Raw genomic sequence first — 20365 nt, forward strand, 5'->3', positions numbered from 1 at the left:
CCCACTGCTACAAACACCGCAGACGAAGTCACTGGTACCAGCTAGTATATTATAATTGTGAAATGTTTGTGGGTTTGGATGTTTGGCAGTCAATCACGCAAAACCCGCTCCACCGATTTGGCTGAAATTTTCCACAAACATAGTCCCTACACTCGATTGCACAATAGGCTACTTTTCGTCACAATAGCGCACATACGTTTTTCCCAGGACCCCCACAAAACCCAAACTCACATCACTATCTCTGCAATCTCACACACTTTGGACCATAGCAAGCCACAAAATTCATATTACCCTCTACAGCAGAGGTCAGCAACCCCTGGCACACGTGCCAAGAGTGGCACTCCTGCCATATTTCACTGGCACACCAGCAGCACAGGACCTGCAAGAGTTAAATGAAGTCGGAGCGTCCCTTCAGTGCTCTGCTAGAGCTGAGGCATAAGGACACTCCCCTTCTCTCACTGCCCTCCAATGAGAGGGGTGCAGGAAACCCAGGGGGTGGAGCTTAATCGCTCAGGTCTCTGCCTGCTATAGTGATAGCTCCTGCCGTCTGCATCCTGCAAAGGCTGCCCGAGGAGGAGAGGAAGCTGCTAGCAAAGTGAAGAAACACACAGGTCCCTTCCTGTAGTTCCTATTCTCATTAATGTCAGGCATTTGGGGTTATTAGTTTAGTGTTAGTAACTCCATGTGCCTCACATTAATAGGAATAAACCCCATCATGTCCCTCACATTAACCCCTGTGTGCCCCATATAAAGGTTACTAATATGTGAGACATATGGAGGTAGTAATAAAAGACCTCAATAATGAAGATACTTAATTATTACCTCCAAGTCTCTCACATATCAGTAACTCTTACACAAGGGTTAATGTGAGGGACATGATGGGTTACTAAACTGGCATGCACAGGGCCAGACTTTATGTTGCTTGCTCCAGAGTATCCTGTGCCCAAAACTTACATGTACTGGCGGAAAATAACAAATCATATAATGTCGTATATCGAAGTATATTAACCTGAAATATTTCTGTCCCAAAGACACTATGTACAGTTTCGCAGAACACCGTATAGCAGCTGAAATACAAATTACATTCAACACAAAAGTCTCACGTATTCTCAGAATTACAGCAAAAACAAGATACACAGTTACATTTTATATCCCATACCTTATACACACTACTAAAACCTTACCCGCGCCTGTATTTACCCAGTTCTACAATCACCGCAGACGAAGTCGCGGGTACCAGCTAGTATGTATATATATATATATATATATATATATATATATGTGTGCGTGCCTATATATGTGTGTGTGCATATATATGTGTGTGTGTGTGTGCGTGCGCGCATATATATGTGTTTGTGTGTGTATATATAGATGTACGCGCATATATATATATATATATATATATATATATATATATATATATGTGTGTGTGTGCGCACATATATATGCGCCCCACCCTGTATATGCGCGCACATATACAGGGTGTCCAAAAAATGTATACACATTTTAGCAGCTGATAACTCAATTATATTCTTTCTTTACAGACTGAACCCATTAAACCGAGTGATGGCATACAGACTTGAAATGCTACTGAAAGTATGAAAACGCAGTAGAAGTGCAAAGACAATTTAGGAGGGAGTTTAACAAAGAACCACCTACACGAGTTACCATCACTCGAATTAGAGATAAGTTTGAAGCTGATGCGCATATATATGGGACACCCGCGCACATGTGCGCGCGCATTTTTTTGGGACACCCAGTATATATATGCAAGCACCTTGTATATGTATATGTATGTATATATATATATATATATATATATATATATATATATATATACACATACATACATACATACATACATATACACGAGCACATATATATGGGACACCCGCGCATATTTATATATATAGCGAGGGCGAGCGCCTATATAGGCGAGCATTTTTTTGGGACACCCAGTATATATATGCGAGCACCCTGTATATATATATATATATATATATATATATATATACATACATACATATACAAGAGAACATATATATGGGACACCAGCGCGAGCGCATATATGCCAGAATCAGTCATATAAAAATATATGCATATATATGCGCTCGCATATATATGCATATATTTTTATATGACATCACATATGACCTCTCATATTGATTCTGGGTGTCCCATACATATGCGAGCGCATACATATGCGAGCGCATACATATGCGAGCGCATACATATGCGAGCGCATACATATGCGAGCGCATACATATGCGAGCGCATACATATGCGAGCGCATACATATGCGAGCGCATACATATGCGAGCGCATACATATGCGAGCCCCGCGCACATATGCGCGCACATTTTTTTGGGACACCCAGTATATATATGCGAGCACCCTGTGTATATATATATATATATATATATATATATATATATATATATATATACACATACATACATACATGAGCACATATATATATGGGACACCCGCATGAGCGCATATATATGCGATGTAAGAGCCAGAATCAGTATGAGAGGTCAGAGCCAGAATAAGACTGAGAGGTCAGAGCCAGAATTAGTATGAGAGGTCAGAGCAAGAATCAGTATGAGAGGTCAGAGCCAGAATCAGTCTGAGAGGTCAAAGCCAGAATCAGTATGAGAGATAAGAGCAAGAATCAGTCTGAGAGGTCAGAGCCAGAATCAGTATGAGACATCAGAGCCAGAATCTGTATGAGAAGTCAGAGCAAGAATCAGTATGAGAGGTAAGAGCCAGAATCAGTATGAGAGGTCAGAGCCAGAAAAAGTAAAAAAGGTCAGAGCCAAAATCAGTCTGAGAGGTCAGAGCCAGAATAAGTATGAGAGGTCAGAGCCAGAATCAGTCTGAAAGGTCAGAGCCAGAATCAGTATGAGACATCAGAGCCAGAATCAGTATGAGAGGTCAGAGCCAGAATCAGTATGAGAGGTCAGAGCCAGAAACAGTAAAAAAGGTCAGAGCCAAAATCAGTCTGAGAGGTCAGAGCCAGAATCAGAATGAGAGGTCAGAGCCAGAAACAGTAAAAAAGGTCAGAGCCAGAATTAGTATGAGAGGTCAGAGCCAGAATCAGTATGAGAGGTCAGAGCCAGAATCAGTAAGAGAGGTCAGAGCCAGAATCAGTATGAGAGATCAGAGCCAGAATCAGTATGAGAGGTCAGAGCAAGAATCAGTCTGAGAGGTCAGAGCCAGAATCAGTATAAGAGATCAGAGCCAGAATCAGTCTGAGAGGTCAGAGCCAGAATCAGTCTGAGAGGTCAGAGCCAGAATCAGTCTGAAAGGTCAGAGCCAGAATCAGTATGAGACATCAGAGCCAGAATTTGTATGAGAGGTCAGAGCCAGAATCAGTCTGAGAGGTCGGAGCCAGAATCAGTATGAGACATCAGAGCCAGAATCAGTATGAGAGGACAGAGCCAGAATCAGACTGTGAGGTCGGAGCCAGAATCAGTATGAGAGATCAGAGCCAGAATCAGTCTGAGAGGTCAGAGCCAGAATCAGACTGAGAGGTCAGAGCCAGAATTAGTATGAGAGGTCAGAGCCAGAATCAGTCTGAGAGGTCAGAGCCAGAATCAGTATGAGAGGTCAGAGCCAGAATCAGTCTGAGAGGTCAGAGCCAGAATCAGTATGAGAGATCAGAGCCAGAATCAGTATGAGAGGAGAGAGCCGGAATCAGACTGTGAGGTCGGAGCCAGAATCAGACTGTGAGGTCGGAGCCAGAATCAGTATGAGAGATCAGAGCCAGAATCAGTCTGAGAGGTCAGAGCCAGAATCAGTCTGAGAGGTCAGAGCCAGAATCAGTATGAGACATCAGAGCCAGAATCTGTATGAGAGGTCAGAGCCAGAATCAGTATGAGAGATCAGAGCCAGAATCAGTATGAGAGGACAGAGCCGGAATCAGACTGTGAGGTCGGAGCCAGAATCAGTATGAGAGGTCAGAGCCAGAATCAGTCTGAGAGGTCAGAGCCAGAATCAGTATGAGAGATCAGAGCCAGAATCAGTATGAGAGGACAGAGCCGGAATCAGACTGTGAAGTCGGAGCCAGAATCAGTATGAGAGATCAGAGCCAGAATCAGTCTGAGAGGTCAGAGCCAGAATCAGACTGAGAGGTCAGAGCCAGAATTAGTATGAGGTCAGAGCCAGAATCAGTCTGAAAGGTCAGAGCCAGAATCAGTATGAGAGGTCAGAGCCAGAATCAGTCTGAGAGGACAGAGCCGGAATCAGACTGTGAGGTCGGAGCCAGAATCAGTATGAGAGATCAGAGCCAGAATCAGTCTGAGAGGTCAGAGCCAGAATCGGACTGAGAGGTCAGAGCCAGAATTAGTATGAGAGGTCAGAGCCAGAATCAGTATGAGAGGTCAGAGCCAGAATCAGTATGAGAGGTCAGAGCCAGAATCAGTCTGAGAGGTCAGAGCCAGAATCAGTATGAGAGATCAGAGCCAGAATCAGTATGAGAGGACAGAGCCGGAATCAGACTGTGAGGTCGGAGCCAGAATCAATATGAGAGATCAGAGCCAGAATCAGTCTGAGAGGTCACAGCCAGAATCAGACTGAGAGGTCAGAGCCAGAATTAGTATGAGAGGTCAGAGCCAGAATCAGTATGAGAGGTCAGAGCCAGAATCAGTCTGAGAGGTCAGAGTCAGAATCAGTATGAGAGAACAGAGCCAGAATCAGTATGAGAGGACAGAGCCGGAATCAGACTGTGAGGTCGGAGCCAGAATCAGTATGAGAGATCAGAGCCAGAATCAGAATGAGAGGTCAGAGCCAGAAACAGTAAAAAAGGTCAGATCCAAAATCAGTCTGAGAGGAAAGAGCCAGAATCAGTATGAGAGGTCAGAGCCAGAATCAGTATGAGAGGTCAGAGCCAGAAACAGTAAAAAAGGTCAGAGCCAAAATCAGTCTGAGAGGTCAGAGCCAGAATCAGAATGAGAGGTCAGAGCCAGAAACAGTAAAAAAGGTCAGAGCCAGAATCAGTATGAGAGGTCAGAGCCAGAATCAGTCTGAGAGGTCAGAGCCAAAATCAGTCTGAGAGGTCAGAGCCAGAATCAGTATGAGAGGTCAGAGCCAGAATCAGTCTGAGAGGTCAGAGCCAGAATCAGTCTGAGAGGTCAGAGCCAGAATCAGACTGAAAGGTCAGAGCCAGAATCAGTATGAGACATCAGAGCCAGAATCTGTATAAGAGGTCAGAGCCAGAATCAGTATGAGAGGTCAGAGCCAGAATCAGTATGAGAGGTCAGAGCCAGAATCAGTATGAGGGGTCAGAGCCAGAAACAGTAAAAAAGGTCAGAGCCAAAATCAGTCTGAGAGGTCAGAGCCAGAATCAGAATGAGAGGTCAGAGCCAGAAACAGTAAAAAAGGTCAGAGCCAGAATCAGTATGAGAGGTCAGAGCCAGAATTAGTATGAGTGGTCAGAGCCAGAATCAGTCTGAGAGGTCAGAGCCCGAATCAGTATGAGAGATCAGAGCCAGAATCAGTATGAGAGGACAGAGCCGGAATCAGACTGTGAGGTCGGAGCCAGAATTAGTATGAGAGATCAGAGCCAGAATCAGTCTGAGAGGTCAGAGCCAGAATCAGACTGAAAGGTCAGAGCCAGAATTAGTATGAGAGGTCAGAGCCAGAATCAGTATGAGTGGTCAGAGCCAGAATCAGTATGAGAGGTCAGAGCAAGAATCAGTCTGAGAGGTCAGAGCCAGAATCAGTATGAGAGATCAGAGCCAGAATCAGTATGAGAGGACAGAGCCGGAATAAGTATGAGAGATCAGAGCCAGAATCAGTATGAGAGGACAGAGCCGGAATCAGACTGTGAGGTCGGAGCCAGAATCAGTATGAGAGATCAGAGCCAGAATCAGTCTGAGAGGTCAGAGCCAGAATTAGTCTGAGAGGTCAGAGCCAGAATCAGTATGAGAGGTCAAAGCCAGAATCAGTCTGAGAAGTCAGAGCCAGAATCTGTATGAGAGATCAGAGCCAAAATCAGTCTGAGAGGACAGAGCCGGAATCAGACTGTGAGGTCAGAGCCAGAATCAGTATGAGAGATCAGAGCCAGAATCAGTCTGAGAGGTCAGAGCCAGAATCAGTATGAGAGATCAGAGCCAGAATCAGTATGAGAGGACAGAGCCGGAATCAGACTGTGAAGTCGGAGCCAGAATCAGTATGAGAGATCAGAGCCAGAATCAGTCTGAGAGGTCAGAGCCAGAATCAGACTGAGAGGTCAGAGCCAGAATTAGTATGAGAGGTCAGAGCCAGAATCAGTCTGAGAGGTCAGAGCCAGAATCAGTATGAGAGGTCAGAGCCAGAATCAGTCTGAGACGTCAGAGCCAGAATCAGTATGAGAGATCAGAGCCAGAATCAGTATGAGAGGACAGAGCCGGAATCAGACTGTGAGGTAGGAGCCAGAATCAGTATGAGAGATCAGAGCCAGAATCAGTCTGAGAGGTCAGAGCCAGAATCGGACTGAGAGGTCAGAGCCAGAATTAGTATGAGAGGTCAGAGCCAGAATCAGTATGAGAGGTCAGAGCCAGAATCAGTATGAGAGGTCAGAGCCAGAATCAGTCTGAGAGGTCAGAGCCAGAATCAGTATGAGAGATCAGAGCCAGAATCAGTATGAGAGGACAGAGCCGGAATCAGACTGTGAAGTCGGAGCCAGAATCAGTATGAGAGATCAGAGCCAGAATCAGTCTGAGAGGTCAGAGCCAGAATCAGACTGAGAGGTCAGAGCCAGAATTAGTATGAGAGGTCAGAGCCAGAATCAGTCTGAGAGGTCAGAACCAGAATCAGTATGAGAGGTCAGAGCCAGAATCAGTCTGAGAGGTCAGAGCCAGAATCAGTATGAGAGATCAAAGTCAGAATCAGTATGAGAGGACAGAGCCGGAATCAGACTGTGAGGTCGGAGCCAGAATCAGTATGAGAGATCAGAGCCAGAATCAGTCTGAGTGGTCAGAGCCAGAATCGGACTGAGAGGTCAGAGCCAGAATTAGTATGAGAGGTCAGAGCCAGAATCAGTATGAGAGGTCAGAGCCAGAATCAGTATGAGAGGTCAGAGCCAGAATCAGTCTGAGAGGTCAGAGCCAGAATCAGTATGAGAGATCAGAGCCAGAATCAGTCTGAGAGGTCAGAGCCAGAATCGGACTGAGAGGTCAGAGCCAGAATTAGTATGAGAGGTCAGAGCCGGAATCAGTATGAGAGATCAGAGCCAGAATCAGTATGAGAGGTCAGACCCGGAATAAGACTGAAAGGTCAAAGCCAGAATCAGTGTGAAAGATCAGAGCCAGAATCAGTATGAGAGGTCAGAGCCGGAATCAGTATGAGAGATCAGAGTCAGATTCAGTCTGAGAGGTCAGAGCCAGAATCAGACTGAGAGGTCAGAGCCAGAATTAGTATGAGAGGACAGAGCCAGAATCAGTATGAGAGGTCAGAGCCAGAATCAGTATGGGAGGTCAGAGCCAGAATCAGTCTGAGAGGTCAGAGCCAGAATCAGACTGAGAGGACAGAGCCGGAATCACACTGTGAGGTCGGAGCCAGAATCAGTATGAGAGATCAGAGCCAGAATCAGTCTGAGAGGTCAGAGCCAGAATCAGTCTGAGAGGTCAGAGCCAGAATCAGTATGAGACATCAGAGCCAAAATCTGTATGAGAGGTCAGAGCCAGAATCAGTCTGAGAGGTCAGAGCCAGAATCAGTATGAGAGATCAGAGCCAGAATCAGTATGAGAGGACAGAGCCGGAATCAGACTGTGAGGTCGGAGCCAGAATCAGTATGAGAGATCAGAGCCAGAATCAGACTGAGAGGTCAGAGCCAGAATTAGTATGAGAGGTCAGAGCCAGAATCAGTATGAGAGGTCAGAGCCAGAATCAGTCTGAGAGGTCAGAGTCAGAATCAGTATGAGAGATCAGAGCCAGAATCAGTATGAGAGGACAGAGCCGGAATCAGACTGTGAGGTCGGAGCCAGAATCAGTATGAGAGATCAGAGCCAGAATCAGTCTGAGAGGTCAGAGCCAGAATATGTCTGAGAGGTTAGAGCCAGAATTAGTATGAGAGGTCAGAGCCAGAATCAGTATGAGAGGTCAGAGCCAGAATCAGTATGAGAGGTCAGAGCCAGAATCAGTATGAGAGATCAGAGCCAGAATCAGTATGAGAGGACAGAGCCGGAATCAGACTGTGAGGTCGGAGCCAGAATCAGTATGAGAGATTAGAGCCAGAATCAGTCTGAGAGGTCAGAGCCAGAATCAGTCTGAGAGGTCAGAGCCAGAATCAGTCTGAAAGGTCAGAGCCAGAATCAGAATGAGACATCAGAGCTAGAATCTGTATGAGAGGTCAGAGCCAGAATCAGTATGAGAGGTCAGAGCCAGAAACAGTAAAAAAGGTCAGAGCCAAAATCAGTCTGAGAGGTCAGAGCCAGAATCAGAATGAGAGGTCAGAGCCAGAAACAGTAAAAAAGGTCAGAGCCAGAATCGGACTGAGAGGTCAGAGCCAGAATTAGTATGAGAGGTCCGAGCCAGAATCAGTATGAGAGGTCAGAGCCAGAAACAGTAAAAAAGGTCAGAGCCAAAATCAGTCTGAGAGGTCAGAGCCAGAATCAGAATGAGAGGTCAGAGCCAGAAACAGTTTAAAAGGTCAGAGCCAGAATCGGACTGAGAGGTCAGAGCCAGAATTAGTATGAGAGGTCAGAGCCAGAATCAGTATGAGAGGTCAGAGCCAGAATCAGTATGAGAGGTCAGAGCCAGAATCAGTCTGAGAGGTCAGAGCCAGAATCAGTATGAGAGATCAGAGCCAGAATCAGTATGAGAGGACAGAGCCGGAATCAGACTGTGAAGTCGGAGCCAGAATCAGTATGAGAGATCAGAGCCAGAATCAGTCTGAGAGGTCAGAGCCAGAATCAGACTGAGAGGTCAGAGCCAGAATTAGTATGAGAGGTCAGAGCCAGAATCAGTCTGAGAGGTCAGAGCCAGAATCAGTATGAGAGGTCAGAGTCAGAATCAGTCTGAGAGGTCAGAGCCAGAATCAGTATGAGAGATCAGAGCCAGAATCAGTATGAGAGGACAGAGCCGGAATCAGTATGAGAGGTCAGAGCCAGAATCAGTATGAGAGGTCAGAGCCAGAATCAGTCTGAGAGGTCAGAGCCAGAATCAGTATGAGAGATCAGAGCCAGAATCAGTATGAGAGGACAGAGCCGGAATGAGACTGTGAAGTCGGAGCCAGAATCAGTATGAGAGATCAGAGCCAGAATCAGTCTGAGAGGTCAGAGCCAGAATCAGACTGAGAGGTCAGAGCCAGAATTAGTATGAGAGGTCAGAGCCAGAATCAGTCTGAGAGGTCAGAGCCAGAATCAGTATGAGAGGTCAGAGCCAGAATCAGTCTGAGAGGTCAGAGCCAGAATCAGTATGAGAGATCAGAGCCAGAATCAGTATGAGAGGACAGAGCCGGAATCAGACTGTGAGGTCGGAGCCAGAATCAGTATGAGAGATCAGAGCCAGAATCAGTCTGAGTGGTCAGAGCCAGAATCGGACTGAGAGGTCAGAGCCAGAATTAGTATGAGAGGTCAGAGCCAGAATCAGTATGAGAGGTCAGAGCCAGAATCAGTATGAGAGGTCAGAGCCAGAATCAGTCTGAGAGGTCAGAGCCAGAATCAGTCTGAGAGGTCAGAGCCAGAATCAGTATGAGAGATCAGAGCCAGAATCAGTCTGAGAGGTCAGAGCCAGAATCGGACTGAGAGGTCAGAGCCAGAATTAGTATGAGAGGTCAGAGCCGGAATCAGTATGAGAGATCAGAGCCAGAATCAGTATGAGAGGTCAGACCCGGAATAAGACTGAAAGGTCAAAGCCAGAATCAGTGTGAAAGATCAGAGCCAGAATCAGTATGAGAGGTCAGAGCCGGAATCAGTATGAGAGATCAGAGTCAGATTCAGTCTGAGAGGTCAGAGCCAGAATCAGACTGAGAGGTCAGAGCCAGAATTAGTATGAGAGGTCAGAGCCAGAATCAGTATGAGAGGTCAGAGCCAGAATCAGTATGGGAGGTCAGAGCCAGAATCAGTCTGAGAGGTCAGAGCCAGAATCAGACTGAGAAGACAGAGCCGGAATCAGACTGTGAGGTCGTAGCCAGAATCAGTATGAGAGATCAGAGCCAGAATCAGTCTGAGAGGTCAGAGCCAGAATCAGTCTGAGAGGTCAGAGCCAGAATCAGTATGAGACATCAGAGCCAAAATCTGTATGAGAGGTCAGAGCCAGAATCAGTCTGAGAGGTCAGAGCCAGAATCAGTATGAGAGATCAGAGCCAGAATCAGTATGAGAGGACAGAGCCGGAATCAGACTGTGAGGTCGGAGCCAGAATCAGTATGAGAGATCAGAGCCAGAATCAGTCTGAGAGGTCAGAGCCAGAATCAGACTGAGAGGTCAGAGCCAGAATTAGTATGAGAGGTCAGAGCCAGAATCAGTATGAGAGGTCAGAGCCAGAATCAGTCTGAGAGGTCAGAGTCAGAATCAGTATGAGAGATCAGAGCCAGAATCAGTATGAGAGGACAGAGCCGGAATCAGACTGTGAGGTCGGAGCCAGAATCAGTATGAGAGATCAGAGCCAGAATCAGTCTGAGAGGTCAGAGCCAGAATATGTCTGAGAGGTTAGAGCCAGAATTAGTATGAGAGGTCAGAGCCAGAATCAGTATGAGAGGTCAGAGCCAGAATCAGTATGAGAGGTCAGAGCCAGAATCAGTATGAGAGGACAGAGCCGGAATCAGACTGTGAGGTCGGAGCCAGAATCAGTATGAGAGATTAGAGCCAGAATCAGTCTGAGAGGTCAGAGCCAGAATCAGTCTGAGAGGTCAGAGCCAGAATCAGTCTGAAAGGTCAGAGCCAGAATCAGAATGAGACATCAGAGCTAGAATCTGTATGAGAGGTCAGAGCCAGAATCAGTATGAGAGGTCAGAGCCAGAAACAGTAAAAAAGGTCAGAGCCAAAATCAGTCTGAGAGGTCAGAGCCAGAATCAGAATGAGAGGTCAGAGCCAGAAACAGTAAAAAAGGTCAGAGCCAGAATCGGACTGAGAGGTCAGAGCCAGAATTAGTATGAGAGGTCAGAGCCAGAATCAGTATGAGAGGTCAGAGCCAGAATCAGTATGAGAGGTCAGAGCCAGAATCAGTCTGAGAGGTCAGAGCCAGAATCAGTATGAGAGATCAGAGCCAGAATCAGTATGAGAGGACAGAGCCGGAATCAGACTGTGAAGTCGGAGCCAGAATCAGTATGAGAGATCAGAGCCAGAATCAGTCTGAGAGGTCAGAGCCAGAATCATACTGAGAGGTCAGAGCCAGAATTAGTATGAGAGGTCAGAGCCAGAATCAGTCTGAGAGGTCAGAGCCAGAATCAGTATGAGAGGTCAGAGCCAGAATCAGTCTGAGAGGTCAGAGCCAGAATCAGTATGAGAGATCAGAGCCAGAATCAGTATGAGAGGACAGAGCCGGAATCAGACTGTGAGGTCGGAGCCAGAATCAGTATGAGAGGTCAGAGCCAGAATCAGTCTGAGAGGTTAGAGCCAGAATCAGTATGAGAGATCAGAGCCAGAATCAGTATGAGAGGACAGAGCCAGAATCAGACTGAGAGGTCAGAGCCAGAATTAGTATGAGAGGTCAGAGCCAGAATCAGTATGAGAGGTCAGAGCCAGAATCAGTCTGAGAGGTCAGAGTCAGAATCAGAATGAGAGATCAGAGCCAGAATCAGTCTGAGAGGTCAGAGCAAGAATAAGTCTGAGAGGTTAGAGCCAGAATTAGTATGAGAGGTCAGAGCCAGAATCAGTATGAGAGGTCAGAGCCAGAATCAGTATGAGAGGTCAGAGCCAGAATCAGTATGAGAGATCAGAGCCAGAATCAGTATGAGAGGACAGAGCCGGAATCAGACTGTGAGGTCGGAGCCAGAATCAGTATGAGAGATCAGAGCCAGAATCAGTCTGAGAGGTCAGAGCCAGAATCAGTATGAGAGATCAGAGCCAGAATCAGTATGAGAGGACAGAGCTGGAATCAGACTGTGAGGTCGGAGCCAGAATCAGTATGAGAGATCAGAGCCAGAATCAGACTGAGAGGTCAGAGCCAGAATTAGTATGAGAGGTCAGAGCCAGAATCAGTATGAGAGGTCAGAGCCAGAAACAGTAAAAAAGGTCAGAGCCAAAATCAGTCTGAGAGGTCAGAGCCAGAATCAGAATGAGAGGTCAGAGCCAGAAACAGTAAAAAAGGTCAGAGCCAGAATCAGTATGAGAGGTCAGAGCCAGAAACAGTAAAAAAGGTCCGAGCCAGAATCAGTATGAGAGGTCAGAGCCAGAATCAGACTGAAAGGTCAGAGCCAGAATCAGTATGAGACATCAGAGCCAGAATCTGTATGAGAGGTCAGAGCCAGAATCAGTATGAGAGGTCAGAGCCAGAATCAGTATGAGGGGTCAGAGCCAGAAACAGTAAAAAAGGTCAGAGCCAAAATCAGTCTGAGAGGTCAGAGCCAGAATCAGTCTGAGAGGTCAGAGCCAGAATCAGTATGAGAGGTCAGAGCCAGAATCAGTCTGAGAGGTCAGAGCCAGAATCAGACTGAGAGGTCAGAGCCAGAATTAGTATGAGAGGTCAGAGCCAGAATCAGTCTGAGAGGTCAGAGCCATAATCAGTATGAGAGGTCAGAGCCAGAATCAGTCTGAGAGGTCAGAGCCAGAATCAGTCTGAGAGGTCAGAGCCAGAATCAGTATGAGAGATCAGAGCCAGAATCAGTATGAGAGGACAGAGCCGGAATCAGACTGTGAGGTCGGAGCCAGAATCAATATGAGAGATCAGAGCCAGAATCAGTCTGAGAGGTCAGAGCCAGAATCGGACTGAGAGGTCAGAGCCAGAATCAGTATGAGAGGTCAGACCCGGAATAAGACTGAAAGGTCAGAGCCAGAATCAGTGTGAAAGATCAGAGCCAGAATCAGTATGAGAGGTCAGAGCCGGAATCAGTATGAGAGATCAGAGTCAGATTCAGTCTGAGAGGTCAGAGCCAGAATCAGACTGAGAGGTCAGAGCCAGAATTAGTATGAGAGGTCAGAGCCAGAATCAGTATGAGAGGTCAGAGCCAGAATCAGTATGGGAGGTCAGAGCCAGAATCAGTCTGAGAGGTCAGAGCCAGAATCAGACTGAGAGGACAGAGCCGGAATCAGACTGTGAGGTCGGAGCCAGAATCAGTATGAGAGATCAGAGCCAGAATCAGTCTGAGAGGTCAGAGCCAGAATCAGTCTGAGAGGTCAGAGCCAGAATCAGTATGAGACATCAGAGCCAGAATCTGTATGAGAGGTCAGAGCCAGAATCAGTCTGAGAGGTCAGAGCTAGAATCAGTATGAGAGATCAGAGCCAGAATCAGTATGAGAGGACAGAGCCGGAATCAGACTGTGAGGTCGGAGCCAGAATCAGTATGAGAGATCAGAGCCAGAATCAGTCTGAGAGGTCAGAGCCAGAATCAGACTGAGAGGTCAGAGCCAGAATTAGTATGAGAGGTCAGAGCCAGAATCAGTATGAGAGGTCAGAGCCAGAATCAGTCTGAGAGGTCAGAGTCAGAATCAGTATGAGAGATCAGAGCCAGAATCAGTATGAGAGGACAGAGCCGGAATCAGACTGTGAGGTCGGAGCCAGAATCAGTATGAGAGATCAGAGCCAGAATCAGTCTGAGAGGTCAGAGCCAGAATATGTCTGAGAGGTTAGAGCCAGAATTAGTATGAGAGGTCAGAGCCAGAATCAGTATGAGAGGTCAGAGCCAGAATCAGTATGAGAGGTCAGAGCCAGAATCAGTATGAGAGATCAGAGCCAGAATCAGTATGAGAGGACAGAGCCGGAATCAGACTGTGAGGTCGGAGCCAGAATCAGTATGAGAGATCAGAGCCAGTATCAGTCTGAGAGGTCAGAGCCAGAATCAGTCTGAGAGGTCAGAGCCAGAATCAGTCTGAAAGGTCAGAGCCAGAATCAGAATGAGACATCAGAGCTAGAATCTGTATGAGAGGTCAGAGCCAGAATCAGTATGAGAGGTCAGAGCCAGAAACAGTAAAAAAGGTCAGAGCCAAAATCAGTCTGAGAGGTCAGAGCCAGAATCAGAATGAGAGGTCAGAGCCAGAAACAGTAAAAAAGGTCAGAGCCAGAATCGGACTGAGAGGTCAGAGCCAGAATTAGTATGAGAGGTCCGAGCCAGAATCAGTATGAGAGGTCAGAGCCAGAAACAGTAAAAAAGGTCAGAGCCAAAATCAGTCTGAGAGGTCAGAGCCAGAATCAGAATGAGAGGTCAGAGCCAGAAACAGTAGAAAAAGGTCAGAGCCAGAATCGGACTGAGAGGTCAGAGCCAGAATTAGTATGAGAGGTCAGAGCCAGAATCAGTATGAGAGGTCAGAGCCAGAATCAGTCTGAGAGGTCAGAGCCAGAATCAGTATGAGAGATCAGAGCCAGAATCAGTATGAGAGGACAGAGCCGGAATCAGACTGTGAAGTCGGAGCCAGAATCAGTATGAGAGATCAGAGCCAGAATCAGTCTGAGAGGTCAGAGCCAGAATCAGACTGAGAGGTCAGAGCCAGAATTAGTATGAGAGGTCAGAGCCAGAATCAGTCTGAGAGGTCAGAGCCAGAATCAGTATGAGAGGTCAGAGCCAGAATCAGTCTGAGAGGTCAGAGACAGAATCAGTATGAGAGATCAGAGCCAGAATCAGTATGAGAGGACAGAGCCGGAATCAGACTGTGAGGTCGGAGCCAGAATCAGTATGAGAGATCAGAGCCAGAATCAGTCTGAGTGGTCAGAGCCAGAATCGGACTGAGAGATCAGAGCCAGAATTAGTATGAGAGGTCAGAGCCAGAATCAGTATGAGAGGTCAGAGCCAGAATCAGTATGAGAGGTCAGAGCCAGAATCAGTCTGAGAGGTCAGAGCCAGAATCAGTATGAGAGGACAGAGCCGGAATCAGACCGTGAAGTCGGAGCCAGAATCAGTATGAGAGGTCAGAGCCAGAATCAGTATGAGAGGTCAGAGCCAGAATCAGTATGAGAGGTCAGAGCCAGAATCAGTCTGAGAGGTCAGAGCCAAAATCAGTATGAGAGATCAGAGCCAGAATCAGTATGAGAGGACAGAGCCGGAATCAGACTGTGAGGTCGGAGCCAGAATCAATATGAGAGATCAGAGCCAGAATCAGTCTGAGAGGTCAGAGCCAGAATCAGACTGAGAGGTCAGAGCCAGAATTAGTATGAGAGGTCAGAGCCAGAATCAGTATGAGAGGTCAGAGCCAGAATCAGTATGAGAGATCAGAGCCAGAATCAGTATGAGAGGTCAGAGCCAGAAACAGTAAAAAAGGTCAGAGCCAAAATCAGTCTGAGAGGTCAGAGCCAGAATCAGAATGAGAGGTCAGAGCCAGAAACAGTAAAAAAGGTCAGAGCCAGAATCAGTATGAGAGGTCAGAGCCAGAATTAGTATGAGAGGTCAGAGCCAGAATCAGACTGAAAGGTCAGAGCCAGAATCAGTATGAGACATCAGAGCCAGAATCTGTATGAGAGGTCAGAGCCAGAATCAGTATGAGAGGTCAGAGCCAGAATCAGTATGAGGGGTCAGAGCCAGAAACAGTAAAAAAGGTCAGAGCCAAAATCAGTCTGAGAGGTCAGAGCCAGAATCAGAATGAGAGGTCAGAGCCAGAAACAGTAAAAAAGGTCAGAGCCAGAATCAGTATGAGAGGTCAGAGCCAGAATCAGTATGAGAGGTCAGAGCCAGAATTAGTATGAGAGGTCAGAGCCAGAATCAGTCTGAGAGGTCAGAGCCAGAATCAGTATGAGAGATCAGAGCCAGAATCAGTCTGAGAGGTCAGAGCCAGAATCAGACTGAAAGGTCAGAGACAGAATTAGTATGAGAGATCAGAGCCAGAATCAGTCTGAGAGGTCAGAGCCAGAATCAGTATGAGAGATCAGAGCCAGAATCAGTATGAGAGGACAGAGCCGAAATAAGTATGAGAGATCAGAGCCAGAATCAGTATGAGAGGACAGAGCCGGAATCAGACTGTGAGGTCGGAGCCAGAATCAGACTGAGAGGTCAGAGCCAGAATTAGTATGAGAGGTCAGAGCCAGAACCAGTATGAGAGGTCAGAGCCAGAATCAGTCTGAGAGGTCAGAGCCAGAATCATTATGAGAGATCAGAGCCAAAATCAGTATGAGAGGACAGAGCCGGAATCAGACTGTGAGGTTGGAGCCAGAATCAGTATGAGAGATCAGAGCCAGAATCAGTCTGAGAGGTCAGAGCCAGAATCAGACTGAGAGGTCAGAGCCAGAATTAGTATGAGAGGTCAGAGCCAGAATCAGTCTGAAAGGTCAGAGCCAGAATCAGTCTGAAAGGTCAGAGCCAGAATCAGTATGAGAGGTCAGAGCCAGAATCAGTCTGAGAGGTCAGAGCCAGAATCAGTATGAGAGGACAGAGCCGGAATCAGACTGTGAGGTCGGAGCCAGAATCAGTATGAGAGATCAGAGCCAGAATCAGTCTGAGAGGTCAGAGCCAGAATCAGACTGAGAGGTCAGAGCCAGAATTAGTATGAGAGGTCAGAGCCAGTATCAGTATGAGAGATCAGAGCCAGAATCAGTCTGAGAGGTCAGAGCCAGAATCAGTATGAGAGATCAGAGCCAGAATCAGTATGAGAGGACAGAGCCGAAATAAGTATGAGAGATCAGAGCCAGAATCAGTATGAGAGGACAGAGCCGGAATCAGACTGTGAGGTCGGAGCCAGAATCAGACTGAGAGGTCAGAGCCAGAATTAGTATGAGAGGTCAGAGCCAGAATCAGTATGAGAGGTCAGAGCCAGAATCAGTCTGAGAGGTCAGAGCCAGAATCATTATGAGAGATCAGAGCCATAATCAGTATGAGAGGACAGAGCCGGAATCAGACTGTGAGGTTGGAGCCAGAAACAGTAAAAAAGGTCAGAGCCAAAATCAGTCTGAGAGGTCAGAGCCAGAATCAGAATGAGAGGTCAGAGCCAGAAACAGTAGAAAAAGGTCAGAGCCAGAATCGGACTGAGAGGTCAGAGCCAGAATTAGTATGAGAGGTCAGAGCCAGAATCAGTATGAGAGGTCAGAGCCAGAATCAGTCTGAGAGGTCAGAGCCAGAATCAGTATGAGAGATCAGAGCCAGAATCAGTATGAGAGGACAGAGCCGGAATCAGACTGTGAAGTCGGAGCCAGAATCAGTATGAGAGATCAGAGCCAGAATCAGTCTGAGAGGTCAGAGCCAGAATCAGACTGAGAGGTCAGAGCCAGAATTAGTATGAGAGGTCAGAGCCAGAATCAGTCTGAGAGGTCAGAGCCAGAATCAGTATGAGAGGTCAGAGCCAGAATCAGTCTGAGAGGTCAGAGCCAGAATCAGTATGAGAGATCAGAGCCAGAATCAGTATGAGAGGACAGAGCCGGAATCAGACTGTGAGGTCGGAGCCAGAATCAGTATGAGAGATCAGAGCCAGAATCAGTCTGAGTGGTCAGAGCCAGAATCGGACTGAGAGATCAGAGCCAGAATTAGTATGAGAGGTCAGAGCCAGAATCAGTATGAGAGGTCAGAGCCAGAATCAGTATGAGAGGTCAGAGCCAGAATCAGTCTGAGAGGTCAGAGCCAGAATCAGTATGAGAGGACAGAGCCGGAATCAGACCGTGAAGTCGGAGCCAGAATCAGTATGAGAGATCAGAGCCAGAATCAGTCTGAGAGGTCAGAGCCAGAATCAGACTGAGAGGTCAGAGCCAGAATTAGTATGAGAGGTCAGAGCCAGAATCAGTATGAGAGGTCAGAGCCAGAATCAGTATGAGAGGTCAGAGCCAGAATTAGTATGAGAGGTCAGAGCCAGAATCAGACTGAAAGGTCAGAGCCAGAATCAGTATGAGACATCAGAGCCAGAATCTGTATGAGAGGTCAGAGCCAGAATCAGTATGAGAGGTCAGAGCCAGAATCAGTATGAGGGGTCAGAGCCAGAAACAGTAAAAAAGGTCAGAGCCAAAATCAGTCTGAGAGGTCAGAGCCAGAATCAGAATGAGAGGTCAGAGCCAGAAACAGTAAAAAAGGTCAGAGCCAGAATCAGTATGAGAGGTCAGAGCCAGAATTAGTATGAGAGGTCAGAGCCAGAATCAGTCTGAGAGGTCAGAGCCAGAATCAGTATGAGAGATCAGAGCCAGAATCAGTCTGAGAGGTCAGAGCCAGAATCAGACTGAAAGGTCAGAGACAGAATTAGTATGAGAGATCAGAGCCAGAATCAGTCTGAGAGGTCAGAGCCAGAATCAGTATGAGAGATCAGAGCCAGAATCAGTATGAGAGGACAGAGCCGAAATAAGTATGAGAGATCAGAGCCAGAATCAGTATGAGAGGACAGAGCCGGAATCAGACTGTGAGGTCGGAGCCAGAATCAGACTGAGAGGTCAGAGCCAGAATTAGTATGAGAGGTCAGAGCCAGAATCAGTATGAGAGGTCAGAGCCAGAATCAGTCTGAGAGGTCAGAGCCAGAATCATTATGAGAGATCAGAGCCATAATCAGTATGAGAGGACAGAGCCGGAATCAGACTGTGAGGTTGGAGCCAGAATCAGTATGAGAGATCAGAGCCAGAATCAGTCTGAGAGGTCAGAGCCAGAATCAGACTGAGAGGTCAGAGCCAGAATTAGTATGAGAGGTCAGAGTCAGAATCAGTCTGAAAGGTCAGAGCCAGAATCAGTATGAGAGGTCAGAGCCAGAATCAGTCTGAGAGGTCAGAGCCAGAATCAGTATGAGAGATCAGAGCCAGAATCAGTATGAGAGGACAGAGCCGGAATCAGACTGTGAGGTCGGAGCCAGAATCAGTATGAGAGATCAGAGCCAGAATCAGTCTGAGAGGTCAGAGCCAGAATCAGACTGAGAGGTCAGAGCCAGAATTAGTATGAGAGGTCAGAGCCAGTATCAGTATGAGAGGTCAGAGCCAGAATCAGTATGAGAGGTCAGAGCCAGAATCAGTCTGAGAGGTCAGAGCCAGAATCAGTATGAGAGATCAGAGCCAGAATCAGTATGAGAGGACAGAGCCGGAATCAGACTGTGAAGTCGGAGCCAGAATCAGTATGAGAGATCAGAGCCAGAATCAGTCTGAGAGGTCAGAGCCAGAATCAGACTGAGAGGTCAGAGCCAGAATTAGTATGAGAGGTCAGAGCCAGAATCAGTCTGAGAGGACAGAGCCAGAATCAGTATGAGAGATCAGAGCCAGAATCAGTATGAGAGGACAGAGCCGGAATCAGACTGTGAGGTCAGAGCCAGAATCAGTATGAGAGATCAGAGCCAGAATCTGTATGAGAGATCAGAGCCAGAATCAGTATGAGAGGACAGAGCCGGAATCAGACTGTGAGGTCGGAGCCAGAATCAGTATGAGAGATCAGAGCCAGAATCAGTCTGAGAGGTCAGAGCCAGAATTAGTCTGAGAGGTCAGAGCCAGAATCAGTATGAGAGGTCAGAGCCAGAATCAGTCTGAGAGGTCAGAGCCAGAATTTGTATGAGAGATCAGAACCAGAATCAGTATGAGAGGACAGAGCCGGAATCAGACTGTGAGGTCAGAGCCAGAATCAGTATGAGAGATCAGAGCCAGAATCTGTATGAGAGATCAGAGCCAGAATCAGTATGAGAGGACAGAGCCGGAATCAGACTGTGAGGTCAGAGCCAGAATCAGTATGAGAGGTCAGAGCCAGAATCGGACTGAGAGGTCAGAGCCAGAATTAGTATGAGAGGTCAGAGCCAGAATCAGTATGAGAGGTCAGAGCCAGAATCAGTATGAGAGGACAGAGCCGGAATCAGACTGTGAGGTCAGAGCCAGAATCAGTATGAGAGATCAGAGCCAGAATCTGTATGAGAGATCAGAGCCAGAATCAGTATGAGAGGACAGAGCCGGAATCAGACTGTGAGGTCAGAGCCAGAATCAGTATGAGAGGTCAGAGCCAGAATCGGACTGAGAGGTCAGAGCCAGAATTAGTATGAGAGGTCAGAGCCAGAATCAGTATGAGAGGTCAGAGCCAGAATCAGTATGAGAGGTCAGAGCCAAAATCAGTATGAGAGGTCAGAGCCAGAATCAGTCTGAGAGGTCAGAGCCAGAATCAGTATGAGAGATCAGAGCCAGAATCAGTATGAGAGGACAGAGCCGGAATCAGACTGTGAAGTCGGAGCCAGAATCAGTATGAGAGATCAGAGCCAGAATCAGTCTGAGAGGTCAGAGCCAGAATCAGACTGAGAGGTCAGAGCCAGAATTAGTATGAGAGGTCAGAGCCAGAATCAGTCTGAGAGGTCAGAGCCATAATCAGTATGAGAGGTCAGAGCCAGAATCAGTCTGAGAGGTCAGAGCCAGAATCAGTATGAGAGATCA

The sequence above is a fragment of the Leptodactylus fuscus genome, chromosome 8, assembly GCF_031893055.1.
Source record: "Leptodactylus fuscus isolate aLepFus1 chromosome 8, aLepFus1.hap2, whole genome shotgun sequence".
NCBI lineage: Eukaryota > Metazoa > Chordata > Amphibia > Anura > Leptodactylidae > Leptodactylus > Leptodactylus fuscus.